This window comes from Balaenoptera physalus (genome assembly GCF_965194825.1).
Source record: "Balaenoptera physalus genome assembly, chromosome: 5".
Classification (NCBI taxonomy): Eukaryota; Metazoa; Chordata; class Mammalia; order Artiodactyla; family Balaenopteridae; genus Balaenoptera; species Balaenoptera physalus.
The window spans coordinates 12,574,878-12,592,724 of record NC_138884.1 but is presented as its reverse complement, the minus strand read 5'-3'; the positions used below and the strand labels follow the sequence as shown (position 1 = coordinate 12,592,724).

The 17,847-nt window shown below is 36.8% G+C and overlaps 1 pseudogene across 1 annotated transcript; it reads right to left on the bottom strand.

The window, feature by feature from the left end:
- Window positions 1-2,423: 2,423 nt before the first annotated feature.
- On the bottom strand, window positions 2,424-17,379 carry LOC309660776 (lipid droplet-associated hydrolase pseudogene; annotated as a pseudogene). The gene has a single exon. The product of its transcript is annotated as a lipid droplet-associated hydrolase pseudogene (transcript).
- Window positions 17,380-17,847: the final 468 nt, after the last annotated feature.

Below are 17,847 nucleotides of genomic sequence, written 5' to 3'. Positions count from 1 at the left end.
GTTTATTTTCCACATATTTGTGTAATCCCCAAATTTCTTTCCTTTATTGATATCTCATTTAATTCCATTGTGGTTGGAGATTATACTTTGTATAATTAAATCTTTTAGAATTCACTGAGGCTTATTTTAAGGCCTATCAAATGGTCTATCTTGGTGAATATTCCACATACACTTAAGAATAATACTCTGATGTATATACTCTATTGTTGCATTGATTGTTTTATAGATGTCTAAGTCTATAAGTTGTCTTGTCTAAGTTGATTTTTTAAATGTTGCTTAATTCATCTATTTCTGTGTTTTTCTTCTGCTTAGTATTTCTATCCACTATCTAAAGTGGAAGACTAAAGTCTCTAGTGATTGTTGTTGAGTAGTTTTCCCCTTCAATTATGTCAATTTTTGCTTCATGTATTTTAGGGCATTAAGTACATATATGATTATAATTATTATATCTTTCTGTGGGTTGACCTTTTATATTCTAAAATATCCTACTTTGTCTCTAGTTATTTTTGTCTTTAAGTCTATTATGGCTGATAATATTATAGCAACTGCAGTTCTTTGTATGGTATATTTTTTTCCTTCCTTTCACTTTCAACCTATTTATGGCTTTGAATCTAAAGTGCATAACTTGCAGACAGCAATTAGTTCATGGTTTTTTAAAAAATTTATTTAATTTTTTATTTTTGGCTGTGTTGGGTCTTCATTGCTGCGTGTGGGCCTTCTCTAGTTGTGGCGAGTGGGGGCTACTCTTTGTTGTGGTGTGCGGGCTTCTCATTGCAGTGACTTCTCTTCTTGCGGAGCATGGGCTCTAGGCCTGCGGACTTCAGTAGTTGTGACATGCAGCTCAGTAGTTGTGGCTCACAGGCTCTAGAGCGCAGGCTCAGTAGTTGTGGCGCATGGGCTTAGTTGCTCCATGGCATGTGGGAACTTCCCGGACCAGGGCTCGAACCCATGTCTCCTGCATTGGCAGACAGATTCTTAACCACTGCGCCACCAGGTTAGCCCCAGTTTGTGTTTTTTAATCCCTTCTGCCAGTCAGAATTTTTTTGAGTGTTAAATCCACTTAGATTTAATGCAATTACTGATTAGGTGAAACTTAAGTCTGACATTTTTGCTATTTTTTTCTATATATCTTAAGTCTTTTTTGTACAGTTATTCCTTTTTTTTTTTTTTTTTACTACTTCTTTTTTGCTAAATAGATATTTTCTAGGGTATTTAACTCTCTTTTATTTCCCTATCATATTTTTTAGTTATTTTCTTGGTAATCTCCTAGGGATTACAATTAACATCCTAAGTAAAGCAATCTAGTTTATATTAAGGCAAATTGAATTTATATAACATATAAAAACTTTGCCCCAATATAGCTCCATTCTCCACTTCTTTGTCCTATTTTCATATAAGTAAACACTTTTATATAAGTTCATCCACGTAGTTTTATAATTTTTTCTTTGTACAGAAGTGAAGCATTACAAAGAAAAATACATTCACAATGTCTTTTATATTTACCTATGCAGTTACTTTCACCAGTGCTCTTATTTTTTCCCATTGATTTGAGTTATCGTATAGTGTCTTTTCCTGAAGGACTCATTTAATATTTCTTATGAGGGAAGTCTTCTAGTGATGAAATCTCTCATTTTTTATTTATTAGGGTATGTGTTAATTTCTCCTTCAATTTTGAAAGATAGTTTTGCTGAATACAGAATTCTTAGTTAACATTCATTTTCTTTCAGCACTTTGAATATGTCATCCCACTGCCATCTGGCATCCATTATCCTATGAAGAGTCAGCTGTTAATTTTATTGAGAATTCCTCATATGTGATGAGTTGCTTCTCTCTTCCTGCTTTCATCATCCTTTTTGTCTTTGGCTTTTATCAGTTGCACTATGATGTGTCTAGAAGTGGATCTCTCTAGTTCATCCTTCTTGGAGTTAACTGAGCTTTTTGGATGGGCAGATAAATGTTTTTCATCAAATTTGGAGAGTTTTTTTTCTTTTTAAAAAATTTTTTTACTGTTATTTATTCAAATATTCTTTCTTCTCCATTCTCCTCTCTTGAGATTCCAATTAGGCATATGTTAGTAAGCTTGATGGTATGTCACAGTATTCTGAGACTATATTTATTTTTCTTTATTCTTTTTTCTTTCTGTTTCTCAGATTGGATAACCTTAATTGACCTATCTTCAAGTTCACTATTTCTTTCTTTTTCTCTCCATTCCAGTCTGCTGTTTATCCCCTCTAGTGAGTATTTTATTTCATTTTAGTTATTATACTTTTCAACTATAGACTGATTTCTGTTTTCTTTTTATTTTTTTTAAAACACTACACTAGTTTATTTATTTATTTATGGCTGTGTTGGGTCTTCGTTTCTGTGCGAGGGCTTTCTCTAGTTGTGGCAAGTGGGGGCCACTCTTCATCACGGTGTGTTTTCTTTTTTAATAGTTTCTATCTTGATTAATATCTGTTTGTTGAGACATTGTTCCCACAGTCTCCTTAATTCTTGAGACATGGTTTCCTTTAGCTCTTTGAACATAGTTATATCAGCTTTGAATATTAAGCCCAATGTCTGAACCTTCTCAGGGGTAATTTCTATTGACTGCCTTTTTTCCTTGTGCATGGGTCATGCTTTTTTTGTTGTTTTTTGTGTGTCTCAAAATGTTTTATTGAAACATATATTTTAAGTAGTATAATGTGGGATCTGGTGACTCAGATCCTCCCCTCCCCTAAAGTTTGTGTTATTGCTGATTGTTGAGTTATTTTTGTTGTTCTTATTGCTATTTGTTTGTTTGATGTCTTTCCTGGACTAATTCTGTAAGGTCTATATTCTTTGACTTGTGTGGCCACTGAAGGCTCTGCTTCGTTGGTGTCAATTTCAGCTAATGATTTGAAAGAGATTTTCTTAAATGCTTTGAGCCATTAAGTCTCCCAGTCTTAGCAGAAGAGCCCTATATTTGTTTTGGTGTTTCCTTTCATTGCTCATGCAGGCAGTTTACAACTCTGCCTTAGCTTTCATTCACTTCCTCCTTGTCAGAGCTTCACGGTCAGACAGAGCTGAGGATTAGGTCTTCTTTCCTTTTTCTTTGGCATGAACACAAGCTTTCACATGGGCATTATCTTCTTGATTTCTAGGAATAAGTTAAAGCTTAAAAAGTCCCCTATTAGTCTCATTCTCCATTTTTAACATTTAAGTTTTTGGTCATCCTCTTCCTATTGTCACCTCAGGCAGGTGAGATTTTAAACAATTGCCACTGATTATTTTAGATAAAGACCCATGGTATAGACTGTTTGCCACCAACAAGCTCTGATTCTGAGATTTAAGCTTTTGGGGAACTGTACAGACAGGTAGATAGTGACAATAATCTGGGATGGAACTTGAAGGGGATTTCTTTTATTTTTCTAAATAATTATTTGTATACATTTCAAAATCATCTCAAACTTACAAAAAAGTTGCAAGTACAGATAACTTTTTTTTCCTCTGAACCATTTGAAAGTAAATTGACATAATGTTCCATGATTCCCAGACATTTTAGTGTGTCTTCAGTACAAGTAAAGAGATTCTCCTAGTTATCCACAATACAACCACTGAAATCAGAAAATTAACATTGATCTCTTATTCCCAGCTAATCTTCAGATCCCATTCAATGAAGTATTGCAAACTGTCCCAAGAGTGTTTTTTTTTTTTTTAAGTAACAAAAGCATCTAATCCAGAATCAGGTATTATATTAAGTTGCTGTGTCTCCTCAAGTCTGCAATTAAATTTAATTTTAATATAATGAAGGACAAAGAAAAATCAAGACTTTGGAGGTCACTGGCTCTCCAAGGGTTGAGTGGAGAGGCCAATGGTGAGAGGGCTGCTGCCTTGGACATCCAGCCACAAAAAGCCACAGGGGCTGCCTCTGGAGATTCTTCCCCACGGTCCAGAGCAGACTGGGAACAACTGGTCATGATTTTTTGTTCAGGCCTTTCACTTAGCACTAGATAACCCAAGATGAAGTTATTAAATAATCTAAGTGACCGACCAGTATATACAGGCAGAAATGCTTCTGGAAAATGGATTTCATCCACTGCTTACCAACTTTAGTCTTTTGTTTATTTTTATTATTATAATGTTTAATAATATTTATTAATATAGCCAATCTTTATTGAGAAGATACTCTTGTTTAGGCATTTTGCTAAATGCTTTTATTTAATCATCACATTGAAATCTTCTAACAATATGAGGTATGTATTATTATTAATCCTATCTTATAAATGAAGACAATGAGGCATGGAGAAATTAGATGAAGTTGTCTAAAATCACACAGATGGTAAGGCCTCCAGAGTTCACATACCTTGTCACCTCATACATATGCATGGAAACATTTTTGTTTAATTATGAAATAAAATGAACTTCAATTTCCTGAAATCTGATTCTTCCTCCTCTAAAAGAACCATTGAAAAAATGGCTTTTCAATTTAAGAGGGAGACTTTGACCCTAGTCTAACTCACGAGGACACTAAGATTTTACGCTTCCTCCCTCAACAAACAGAGATAAGGCCAGGCAAGGTCATTAAGTGTGGGTAAAACATTTATTTTGAAAATTCATTTGGTGCTTAGATGATAAACAGGAATTAAGAGCCAGTATCTTTTACTTTATTGTTTTACTTCTTATCATCTTTTAAGCTCTGGTAAACTTTGGTGTATCAGATATAATTTCATACATGTGGACTCCTGAAATATGAAGTAATGTTGTAAAATAACACTGAAAGAAAAGCTGGGCATGCTATTCTTTATTCCAGTAGCACGATTTACCCAGTACTTGCTTAAGTGCTTCAGGTTTGTACTGTTGAGCATCTCCTGTGTGCAAGGCACTTCACAGCCATGAGACCCAGCTCCTAACGTAAGATTTCCAGAAGACCTCCCCACACAGTTGCCAGTAAGGACTTTGTATGTAGCCGTGCACCAATGGCTTATGCACCTACTGGCTCATTTGCGGGACCAGGAGACTTCCTTGCCTGGAGCTTGGCTCTTACCCTCTGAGAAGTCATTTGCCCCGATGCGGAAGCCATGCCAGAGGATCGTAACTCATTCAACACTTACCACTGGGTTGGGAGCATATCAGAGCTGAATCTTTCATAAGGGGGCTTTAGGTTTTGAGAAGAAGGACAACATCCCATTGTCCTTAAGGAATGATAACACCATGAGGAATTTCCTCTAGGAGAAAATAGAATATTTCTATCTATCATCAGCCATCTTTGCAGTCAGTGGGATTTATTGGCTACTAAGGTCCCAGGATTCACTCAGTGTAGGAAGCCATATCATTAGCCTACTGTAGGTCAGAGAACAAGCCTCTTCTTTACTGAACCCCAAGGTGTCCAGAGAGGGTGAATTCACATAATTTAATCAGTTCTTTTGGTTCATTAGTGAAATAATTTCTTTCTGACTAACAAAGCTAATGCAGAAGTGGAAAACTCATTTATGGTGATTCTCTATTCAGCAATTTAAAGATGCCCTTTCAAAAATTACTTACAGAAGATTGTCAGCAGACAAGAATCATAATGTAGCTAACAATCTATCTTCACTGCTTATATAGTACTTGGCTCATTGCTGGTCCTCAATGGAATTTGACTGAAGAAAATCACAGAAGGGGCAGTTGCATGTGGGCAGGTACAGGGTTGATTTGGGACAGCCCAGTGCCTCCCCATCTTGGCTCTGGAGAAGAGGAGCCAGCAGGGAGCTCACAACCAGAGCTTGCTGGCTGTCTGTGGAGGAAGGTATCGTTGGGATCCTTCAATAGCTCTTATTAGTTGTTAGTTTACCAGAAGAATATCTGACAAAATTTATTCACTGACTACTGCAGGTAGATCAGGAAGTCATACTCCTCAGGGAAGGAAACAAGCAGTGCTTCCCCTGCCATTGACTCTGTTTGGGTTTGTTCCACTGGCAGCCAGACAGACGGCTGACTTGGTGGTTTGAGACACGCTGCATGGTGGTGACAGGTAGGATATGCAGGCTATCCTGGGATCCAGTCTGATTCTGATAATCTCAGCCAAGACCTGTGCAAAGTTAGTCTGGGATGATCTTCAGTTTCTGTCCTTAAGAGAGAGCTGGTCCACTGCCAAGATCCACTGCTCATCACTCCCTGCTCTACTGGAACTTGAGTATATTCTTCTCACGATCTCGTACACTTCACATATCTGACTACACACATAACATTCACAGGTCTCTTACATTTTCTAGTAGGTCTTTCATAATTTTCTCTAGGGGAGCCTATTCTACACTGTAACTCAATTAAAATCAACTAAATTTAGATTTCCTTTTGTCTGCAAGGATTCTGCCTACCAAAACTGTATGGTGCCACTGGGCATCTTGTGCAAACATAAGAGACCTTGTTTAGATCACTGTGTTCCCGGAGTCTTGGAAAATGTGTTGTTAATCCTATGGAATATTGATCAACTGTGTTTATTTCAGCCTATAGCCTGGGGATCTAGGAGCTGATAGTTTCTAGGCCAAGAGGGTCTCACTTTTTTTCTCTTCTAATATAAAACATTAAAATTTAACATTTACCTACTAAGTATACTACTTACTAATAAGAGGCAGTACACCTACTGCCTCTAGGTCAGTGCTTGTTCCTTGTGTCAGTATTTATAGTTTAGACAGATCATCCTTTAGCCAGTCAGCTTCCATGTTGGGCTCCTGGTGAAAAATAGAGGATAAATGCAGGAGGTATTTTTTTTCTCACAGAGTCGAATGTCTCCTTCTGGAAAATCTTTCTTCATGTCTTCATAGTACGCTTTTGGACACCAGCCATCTGTAGTATCATAGTAAAATGTGAGCTTAGGTACCTGTTCTTTTATGGTTTCATTGTCTCTCTTCACCGCCTCCATCATTTCTTGGCTCCCAAGGTAGGCAGCACTAATGAGGCAGAATGGTTCCAATGCATTCAGAAAGGAAAATTCACTCTGTACATTAATCATTCGAAGAAGCATTCTGATCATCGAGGACTTGATTTTCTCAGGCCACGATTTAAGTAGTAAGTAGCCAGGAACATAGAGAACATATCAAAGCCAGCACAAAAGTGGATTGGCGAGCTTGCTGTTGGGTGACTCAGTCATTCGCTCAATTGCTGGAAAGAGCAGAAAGCAGCGAATTATTGGGAGCTCAGGGCCATGCTTCAGAATCTGAAGGGAAAAATAGCAGCCTACAGAATGACCAATGACCACGAGTTTCATTTCCTTTGGCACATCAGTTCTCAGGAAAGCTAGTTTGTATTCTCCTTGACCACAGAGTCCATAGATGTCCTTAATTTCTCGAGCATTCGGATCGTCCAAAAGTCGTCCGAATCTTCTTGTCTTTGGGGGCCACAGCATGCCCAGCATGACTGATAACCCAAACTGGAAAGCGTCTTTTTGTTGAAGAATACAAAGCCTTTGCAAATGGCACATAAAAGGCAGAAAACCCTGTGTTACCAGTAATAAAGAAAATAAGCAGCTTAGGTCTGTTGGCACTTTGAGTATTAACGCGGTCAGTCCAGGGCCCACATTTTAGAACCTGTGTTTCAGCTCCACAACATGAAATGAATTCCTCAAGCACAGGAGTTTCTTCCTTGCTTTCTGAGTCCATTTCTGTCTGCCTAGAAGGCAGCGGGCTGTATCGTGACCATCTTGGTTAGGAAGGGGATTTTGTTAATCCATTCTGCTCCCTCCAATGTCTGCAGGGCTGCTGGTTTTCACAGTTGCTGCTAGCCAGGCTATTGTTTTTCCAGACTACTGTACAGTAGGGAGTAAGGCATGGGCACAGGGCCTGTTATAACATTTCAAACCTCACTTATCTTACTTTTTTATTGAATAATGTTTTCTCAGGTATTTTTCACGCATTTGGTTAATTTCTAGAGTTCTAAAAAGTTGATTTTGCCAATCATTATCATTGCTTTTATGGAGGAGCAGCTATTCAGAGGTCTTGCTCTGCCATTCCTGAAACGCTTCTTATCCAAATGTATTTTCAGTCTACATGTCTAATTTTCACCTCAATATTCTTAGTATTCAGGTTCTGAAGTAAATAAATATCTAAAGTGGAAGAAATCCAAACTGAAGATATCCACTATCCTGGCTTACTAAATTCAAGGGTGAATTTACTGGGGTTGTGAGTCTAACAGGAGTCCGTACTTTTTTTTTCATTCTGGAAAAAAATATATATCACATAATGTGAAAACAAAGTGAACAGCATGTTCTTTAGTTTGAATTTTACTATAAATTGCTTTCTAGATCTGGAACTTGTTCAGAACATTTTTTAACAGATTAAATTTTGCCTTCTTTAATAAAAGAATAATGTCCTCTATGGTGAACAAGCATTGTAGCAAAATTCTGTATTTATACTGATGCTCAACATTGTGTATTATATATTTTCTTTGTATAACTATCAAATTACAGAACTTCCAGATGCTCCTGCTTACAAACAAGCCTGCATCTAAACATTATCTACTTAACTTACATGCAAAAAAAAAAGAAAGAGCCTGTATATCCCCCGTAAAGAAAACTGTTGCAACACCTCATAACTGATATGTATGTATGTATATCTGCTTGCCACGTTAAAAAATCTTTTGCTTGTGCAAAATTAAGAGAAAAACCCCAACATGGTTCACCATGGAAGATACAAAAATCTACTCTCTGAAATTATGTGATGTTAATTATAAGGTGGGGAATAATATATTGAAGGTATTATTATCACTATTGTTATTTACAAAGCATTTACTTAGTAACTTACAGGTAATAAATGGCTGTTTTACCCACTTCCTATGATTTCATTTTCATTTTCAATGTTTTATTTACTCCTCTATCTGCCCTGTATCAGCCAGTTACATTCTGTATGTATTCACTGATTCATAACTTCATTTATTTACTTTATACCTATTAGGTATCAGCTGTAAGCTCTTTAAGGGAAGGGACTAGGTCTTATTCATTTTTGTCTGCCTAATTTCTATCACATTGGCTATATAGGAAAATGGATATAAAAATAGAAAAATATAAAACAGTGCAATATTTTAGTATTACATACTTATTTTTGAGATTACAAATTGGTTGTTCCATATGAAATTGTTAATATTTGATTATTTATTTATTTTTGGCTGCATTGGGTCCTCGTTGCTGCACGCAGGCTTTCTGTAGCTGTGGCGAGCGGGGACTACTCCTCATTTCGGGGCACAGGCATCCCATTGTGGTGGCTTCTCCTGCTGCGGAGCACGGGCTCCAGGCATGCAGGCCTCAGTAGCTGTGGCACGCGGTCTCGCGGGCCCTAGAGCGCAGGCGCAGTAGTCGTGGCGCATGGGCCTAGCTGCTCCGTGGCATGTGGGATCCTCCTGGACCAGGGATCGAACCCTTGTCCCTGCATTGGCGGGTGGATTCTCAACCACTGTGCCACCAGGGAAGTCCCAATATTTGATCATTTTTGACTTTGCAAAATGGAACTTAATGTGATCCACCTTAATATATGCATAGAATAGTTAAAAGATCAGACTCCAATTCATAGAACAGGTGAAATTTGACTTCACTTCAGGATTTAGTTTGGAAGCAGGGAATTTGGTGATTATCACCTTAAAGTATATGCACCGCCATGTTCATTGCATCATTATTCACAATAGTAAATAATGACATGGAAAAAGCCTATGTGCCCAATAATGGATGAAATGATGAAATGTGATACACACATACACACTGGAATATATTTCAGCCACAAGAAGGAAGAAAATCAGCCTTTTGCAACACAGGGATAAAGCTTGAGGGCATTGTTCTAACTGAAAGAAGTCAGACAGACAAAAACAAATACTGTATGATCTCATCCTTATGTGGAATCTGAAAAAGCTGAACTCATAAAAAACTCATAAATAGTGCTTGCCAGGAGTCTGGGATAGGGGAAATGGGGAGATGTTGATCAAAGAGTATAAACTTCCAGTTATAAATTGAATAAGTCCTGGGGATCTAGTTTAAAGCATGGTGAATATCGTTAATGGTACTGTATTGTTTACTTAAAACTTGCTAAGAGAGTAAATCTCAAAAGTTTTCACTATACTACAAAGAAAGGTAATTATGTGCGATGATGGAGGTGTTAACTAACCCTATTGTAGTAATCATTTCACAGTATATATGCGAATCAAATTGTCATGTTGTGCACCTTACACAATGTTTCAATTATATCTCAATTCGCTGGAAAATATGTCAAAAATAATAATTACTGTTTAATCTTAAGTACAGTTGTATACTTTTTCCCCTTGAATTTACTTATGATAGATAAAATTTGTTCATTTTTAGACAGATAACATTGTCATACCACATATATCAGTTAAGATGATTTCCACTGGAAGAAATTGGAAGCCGGATTAAACTGGCCTAATGAACGAGGACATTTTAAGCTTGCAACTAGGAACCCAGAGGAGTATGTGTCCCAGGATCAGCTGAGTTAGAAGGTTCCATTTTATTGTGATTCCCTCATTTATATTCTTTAGTTTGTTGACTTCATGTCTTATACCCTGATGTACAAAAAAAAAAACAGTGGAAGCCATCTTTTATATTTGCTTTTTCTTGAGTGTGATTCCTTCTCAAAAAATCCAGACTCTTTATATATCTATTCCTATGGCTGGGACATCTGCTGGTGGTGCAGTGGTTAAGAACCCACCTGCCTCATTTCTGAACTCAAAGGATATCTCCATACGTCAGACAGTAAGTGGATCTGAATAGTACAAGGGGCGCAATGTAGCAAATGCTGGTGCCACATCTACATCCTATCAGTGAGTTCCAGACCATTTCCAACTGACAGCACTTGCGTTTCTTTGCCTAAAGAACCCATCTATGCTAAGGGATTAAGATTATGCTTAGACCCTTCAGACTACTCCAGGAAACACTGGTTTATGCCATTGCATGAGAGATATAATGATACTGACTATTAAAATGAATGTGCATTTGGGTATTTTCTATTCCGTGCAATGAAAGAAGAAATGCTATGAAAGAAGAAAATGACAGGCTTATTTCAGCTAACTGCCAACTCATGATACACAGTGAAATGTAGAAAGAGTCTATGGGAGGATTAAAGAGACTCTCATCTCCTATGGCTGTGGGGAAAATTTTGCTAAAAATCATTCCCAAAACCTGAATGGGAAAACATTGTAATGATTAGGTAAATGCTTACCTAATGTACAAAGCTGGATACGACATCTGGTGAAGTTGCGCCGCTATATTTTAAGATAAAATATATAATTTGAACCAATAGCCATTTTGTGGCATTATATCCCTGACAGGTAGAATACACTACTTTGAGAACTACTGCATGGAAATAAGACTTGCTTCTCCCATTGTCATTTCCATGACCCGTTTCAGAATTTGTGTTTCTATGTGCACAACTTTAAGCACCATTGGAATAAAGAAACTAAAGTGTGGGGAGTGGTGGCTTGGGGGAAACGGGGGAGGGGAAGTATGCTTCTATCAGGGAACACAAGTAAGGGTCCACTAATCCTGACCCTTAGTCAGGATTATGGCTGCTGTTTTGTCATTTTGGATTCCTCTTGACAGTAGATACGCAGGCAGGAAAAAGGAGTTTATTAAGTCTTTAGTGTCTACATTCATTAATATTGTCTTGAACGCCAGCATGAAGATTCTGGAACAGGGTAGATTATAATTACTTATATACACTATTAACTGTTTAGGGCTCACTTTGCCCTTATTCTTATCCCTGGGATGATGTGAGAGGAACCAGATATAATCCTGCATGTAACAGGATCTACTGTAGGCAAGTATCGCAGAAAATAACTTTGGCATTTGTAGAAAAGAAGGAACCAGCTGTCCTTCCTCTCCTTCTAAGAGTCTCTTTGGGAATATAATGGGAAGGATCCTGGGTCCTCACACTTTGGAATCTGAATAAATATTTCTAGGGAAAGACAAGACTTGTGTGTACAGCTTTACAACTCAAAGGATATCTCCATATGTCAGACAGTAAGTGGATCTGCATAGTACAAGGGGTGCAATGTAGCAAATGCTGGTGCCACATCTACATCCTATCAGTGAGTTCCAGACCATTTCCAACTGACAGCACTTGCGCTTCTTTGCCTAAAACTTTGTTTGTTTGTCTTTACTGAAGAATTGGAAATTACTTTGCAAAGGTAACAGATTTGAATACCAGGATATGCACTCCTTGAGAGCATATCTATGTCATGATTGAAGAAATCCGAATAAAAAACCCAGCTCTTGCTCCTGCTGAGAGAGGCATGTTTTTACAACATTTCTCAAAGTTTTTCTGTGGAATTACATTTTTAAAAAGTGTAGTTAATCTTAACTGATAGCATTACCAGAGTGGCCTCTAGGTGCCTTATTCCACAGGGATCTGTGGTGGTGGCTAATAGATCATGTTCTTTTTTAACAGTACGGCTGCTGCATAGGATGTGGACATATGTAACTTAAAAAATATATATAGCTGACAAGCAGAAGGCTGATGTTGGATCCCCAAATGGAAATTGTTATAACTCACCTGATTTTCAGACCTAAGTTCAAACCCTGAGCATTTGGATTGAAGTGGAGGCTAGATCTCTTTGTCAAAGGACGTTGTAATGTCCCTTATTGTAAACTCTCCCCTAAAGAACTCTGCTGCCATTTAGTAGAATAACTGTATACTTAGAAAAAGAATATACAGAATTCTTTCATGTGCTATTAGATATTAACCATTAACTGATTCTGATATTGGAAGAACAGAAATGTCATCATTATTTCTTGGTTTCCAAGAGTGCATATTGGGAATGATAAACTAAACGAATGCCAGATTGGCTACTATGGAGTATACTATAGCTACTAAGAGTCTGTGTCAAGAAGGACAAACAAAAGCCCCAGAAACTGCCCCTATTTCAGGCCTAAATTGTAAATCAGAAGGCATACCGTATCCTAGGATAATTTGCAGTGAATAATGTCATCCTCAAAGAATGAAGATGCAGTGATTACCAGCATATCCCAGTTTAATTCACCTGTACATTCCTGAGGGGAGAAGCAAATGAGCTGTGGAAAATGACCGAATAGGAAGTGGGGCCCCAATCTTAGCTGCTGTGCTGGATGTGGTGCTTTTACTGGAACTGATCAACATAGCCTAAAATTCTTGGATTGTGACTACTGATATGAGGAATAATTTATTTTAATCAACTTCAGAAATGAGGATCAAAAGTATTCACATTCACCTGGGAGGAAGACCAGTACACATTAACTTCTTGCCCCAAGATCATGTTAATTCTTCTTGGTCTCACTGTAGTCCACAGAGACTTTGCTTTTCTTCCCTAATGCTAGCTTACTGTTTTGGTGAGTCATCCGAACATAATCTTGTTAACAAGGGGAAGGAAGTACTTTGGATTTTGTAGTGTAATACATATGTGCAAAGAATGGGAGATAAATACTCTAAAGATTCAGAGTCCTGTCTCAAAAGTGAATCAATAGTCTGGGGCATTTCGGGACAGCTCTCTAAAGTATAAGAAAATTTATTGCACTTTTTATTCTTGCCACGTATAAAGATGACTGAACTATGAGGTTTTCTCTCAGTTTCCGAGGCAGCATATCAATGTACTTGAAAATACTGCTACTGCTGATGTATATGGTGTGATTCAGAATACTGTTAGTTTTTAACAGGGGCCCAGGGCAAGAGAGTACCTTCAGTCAGTTGCAATCCATGTTGCACTGCTACTGGGCCACATGTGCTGCTAGTACCTCATCTTGAGCACACATTGTAGTTTACTACATTCTGCCCCAGAGCCTAAGCTAGTGCTGTGGGAACTCCACCTCCACATAAGCAGAGTCCAAACGTAGAGAGTGGTTAAGGTGCCAGGAGCATTCCTTACCAAGTGGGTGTTAAGGGCTGGTTTATAAATGCTCTGGACTTCCATCTTTAAGACACAAAATTTTTACATATAGTTTGTAAAATATTGGTAAGCTTCACGGGAGTTTGCAGCAAAACACAACATCTATTGTTGTAAAACAATCTCAGCCTCAGTTATACATCCTTATTTTGGCTTTGCTCCTTCCTCTCTCACTCTCTCAGTTCCCTCACTTGCATGTCTTGAGATAACCAACCAAATAAACCACAAGAGAACCAAGAAGAATTGTCTCCAAACATGGACTTACTGATTTTTAAAAATTGTTTATTTGTTTGCTATTTTATTAACTTATAATTTTCATCTTTCTACTTTCTTTAGGTGTAATTGCTTTTATTTTTCTAACTTATAAGCTGGTTAGTGAGCTCATTAAATTCTAGGCTTCCTTCTTCCTAATATATGCACTAAAGGCTATTGATTTCCCTCTAATCACAAATACACAACATATTGATGGTTGAATTTCCATTATTACAGGGCTAAAATGTTTTCTAATCTAATTTCCATTATGATTTACAGAAAGAAAACTTAATTACCAAACACTCAGGTATTTCCTAATTATTTTTGTTGTTGTTGTTGATTTCTAGCTTAATTTCACCATGGTCGTGTTATACATTTCATATAATTTCATTCCTTGGAAACTTTTTGAGATATGATTGAGAGGCTAATTTGAGATCTATTTGGGTAAGTGCTTCATAGGCATGCGAAAATAATATTTATCTGTTACTATTAATTACAGTGTTCTTTATATGTCAGTTAGATCAGGATTATTCATCTTGAGCAAACTTTTATACTTTTTTTGGTCTGTTTATGCTTATTTTGTCAACCACTGAAAGAAATTTGCTAAATCTTCCACTCTGATTATAAATCTGTTAATTTCTCCTTTTAGTTATGTCAACATTTGTTTTATATATTTTGAAGCCATTTAATTTGGGTGCATACTAACCAGAATTGTTATCATTTCCTGGTGTATTAATTTGTTTATTATACTGAAATGTCCCTCTTCTTTTCTAGCAATGTTTTTTGCCTTAACACCTACTTTTCCGAATATTAATATAGAAAAGCCAGATTTTTAAATTGAAATATAGTTAATATACAATGTTATGTTAATTTCATGTATCTTACATAGTGATTTGAAATTTGCATACATTATGAAATGATCACCACAATAAGTCTAGTAACCATGTGTCCCTATACAAAGTTATTACACTATTATTGACGATAATCTTTATGGTGTGTATCATATCTCTGTGACTTATTTATTTTATAACTGGAGGCTTGTAATTCTTAATCCCCTTTACCTATTTCACTCTGACCTATCCTACTTTGCTCTGTCAACCCCATTTGTTCTCTGTATCTGTGAGTCCATTTTTGTTATTTTGATCATTTGTTTTTGTTTTTGTTTTTAGATTACACATATAAGTGAGACCATATGGTATTTGTATCTCTTTGTTTGACTTATTTCACTTAGCATAATACCCTCTAGATTCATCCATGTTATCACAAATGGCAAGATTTCATTCTATGTTACGGCTGAGTAATATTCTATTGTGTATATACCACATCTTCTTTATCTGTCCATCTATTGATGGACACTTTGGTTGCTTCCATATCTTGGCTATTGTAAATAATGATGCAGTGAATATTGGTGTGCATGTATCTTTTCAAATTAGTGTTTTCATTTCTTTGGATATATACCCAGGAGTGGAATTGCTGGATCATATGGTAGTTCTAAGTTTTTTGAGGAATCTCCGTATTGTTTTCCACAGTGTGTGCACCAATTAACATTCTCACCAATGGTGTATGAGGATTCCCTTTTCTTTACATTGTCAACATTTTTTACTTGTGTTCTTTTTGATGATAACCATTTGACAGGCGTAAGGTGATATCTCATTGTGGTTTTGATTTGCATTTACCTGATGATTAGTGATGATGAACATCTTTTCATGTGTCTGTTGGCCGTCTGAATGTCTTTGGAAAAATGTCTATTCAGGTTCTCTGCCCATTTCCTAATTGAGTTGTTTGTTTTTTGATGTTGAGTTCTATGAGTTCTTTGGGTATTGACCAGTTATCTGATATATTTTTTGCAAATATCTTCTCCCATTCAGTAGGCTGCGTTTTTGTTTTAGTGATAGTTTCTATTGCTGTAAAGAAGCTTTTTAGTTTGATGTAGTCTCATTTGTTTATTTTTGCTTTTTTTTCCCTTGCCTGTGAAGACAGATCCAAAAAAATATTGCTAAGACTGATGTCAAAGAGAATACTGCCTATGCTTTCTTCTAGGAGTTTTATGGTTTCAGTTTTTACATATAAACCTTTAATTCATCTTGCGTTTATTTTTATATATTTTGTGAGAAAGTAGTCCAGTTTGATTCTATGCATGTAGCTGTCCAGTTTTCCCAACACCATTTATTGTAGAGGCTGTCTTTTCCCTACTGTATATTTTTGTCTCCTTTGTCATAGATTAATTAACCATATTAATGTGGGATTCTTTCTGGGCTCTCTATTCTTTTCCATTGATCCATGTGTCTGTTTTTAGTGCCAGTCTGTTTTTGATTATTGTATCTTTATAGTATAGTTTGAAATCAGGGAGCATGATACCTCCAGCTTTGCTCTTCTTTCTCAATATTGCTTTGGTTATTGGGGCCTTCTGTGTTTCCATACAGATTTTAGAATTGTTTGTTCTAGAATGCCATTGGTATTTTGATAGAGATTGCACTGAATCTGTAGATTGCCTTGGGTAGTATGGTTATTTTAACAATATTAACTCTTCCAATCCATGAGAACAGTGTATCTTTCCATTTGTTTGTGTTATCTTCAATTTCTTTCATCAATGTCTTAAAGTTTTCAGAATACAAGTCTTTTACTTCTTTGTTTAGATTTATTCCTAGATATTTTATTCTGTCTGATGCAACTGTAAATGGGATTGTTTTCTCAATTTTTCATTCTGATAGTTTGTTATTAGTGTATACAAATGCAACAGATTTCTGTATTTGATTTTGTATCCTGTGACTTTACTGAATGAGTTTATTAGTTTTAACACTTGTTTATTAGAGTCGTTAGGGCTTCTGTTTATACTATTGTGTCATCTGCATATAATGACAGTTTTAATACTTGCTTTTTTATCTGGCTGCATTTTATTCCTTCTTCTTGCCTAATTACTGTGAATGGGACTTCCAATACTAGGTTGAATAAAAGTGGCTAGAGTGGATATCCATGTCTTCTTCAGGACCGTAGAGGAAAAGTTTTCAAATTTTTGCTATTAAATATGGTGTTAGGTGTGGGTGTGTCATGTTTGACCTTTATGACACTGAGGTACATTTCCTCTATACCCACTTTCTTGAGAAATTTTTTATCATAAATGGATGTTGAATTTTGTCAAATGCTTTTCTCCTCGTCCTTTGAGATGATCATGTAATTTTTATCCTTCATTTTGTTAATATGGTGTATCATGTTGATTGATATATGGATATTAAACCATCCTTACATCCCTAGGGTAAACCCCACTTGATCATGGTGTGTGATCCTTTTTTTTTTTTTTTAATTCTTTCTTTCTTTCTTTATTTTTGGCTCTGTTGGGTCTTCATTTCTGTGCGAGGGTTTTCTCTAGTTGCGGTAAGCGGGGGCCACTCTTCATTGCAGTGTGCGGGCCTCTCACTATCGCGGCCTCTCTTGTTGGGAGCACAGGCTCCAGATGCTCAGGCTCAGTAGTTGTGACTCAGGGGCCTAGTTGCTCCGTGGCATGTGGGATCTTCCCAGACCAGGGCTTGAACCCGTGTCCCCTGCATTAGCAGGCAGATTCTCAACCACTGCGCCACCAGGGAAGCCCGGTGTGTGATCCTTTTAATGTATTGTTGAATTTGGTTTGTTGAGAATTTTTGCATCTATGTTCATCAGTGATTTGGCCTGTAATTTTCTTATCTTTTTCTTTTCTTTCTTGTTTTTTTTTTTTCTTGTGTGTGTATGTTTTTGTTTGGTTTTGATATCAGGGTA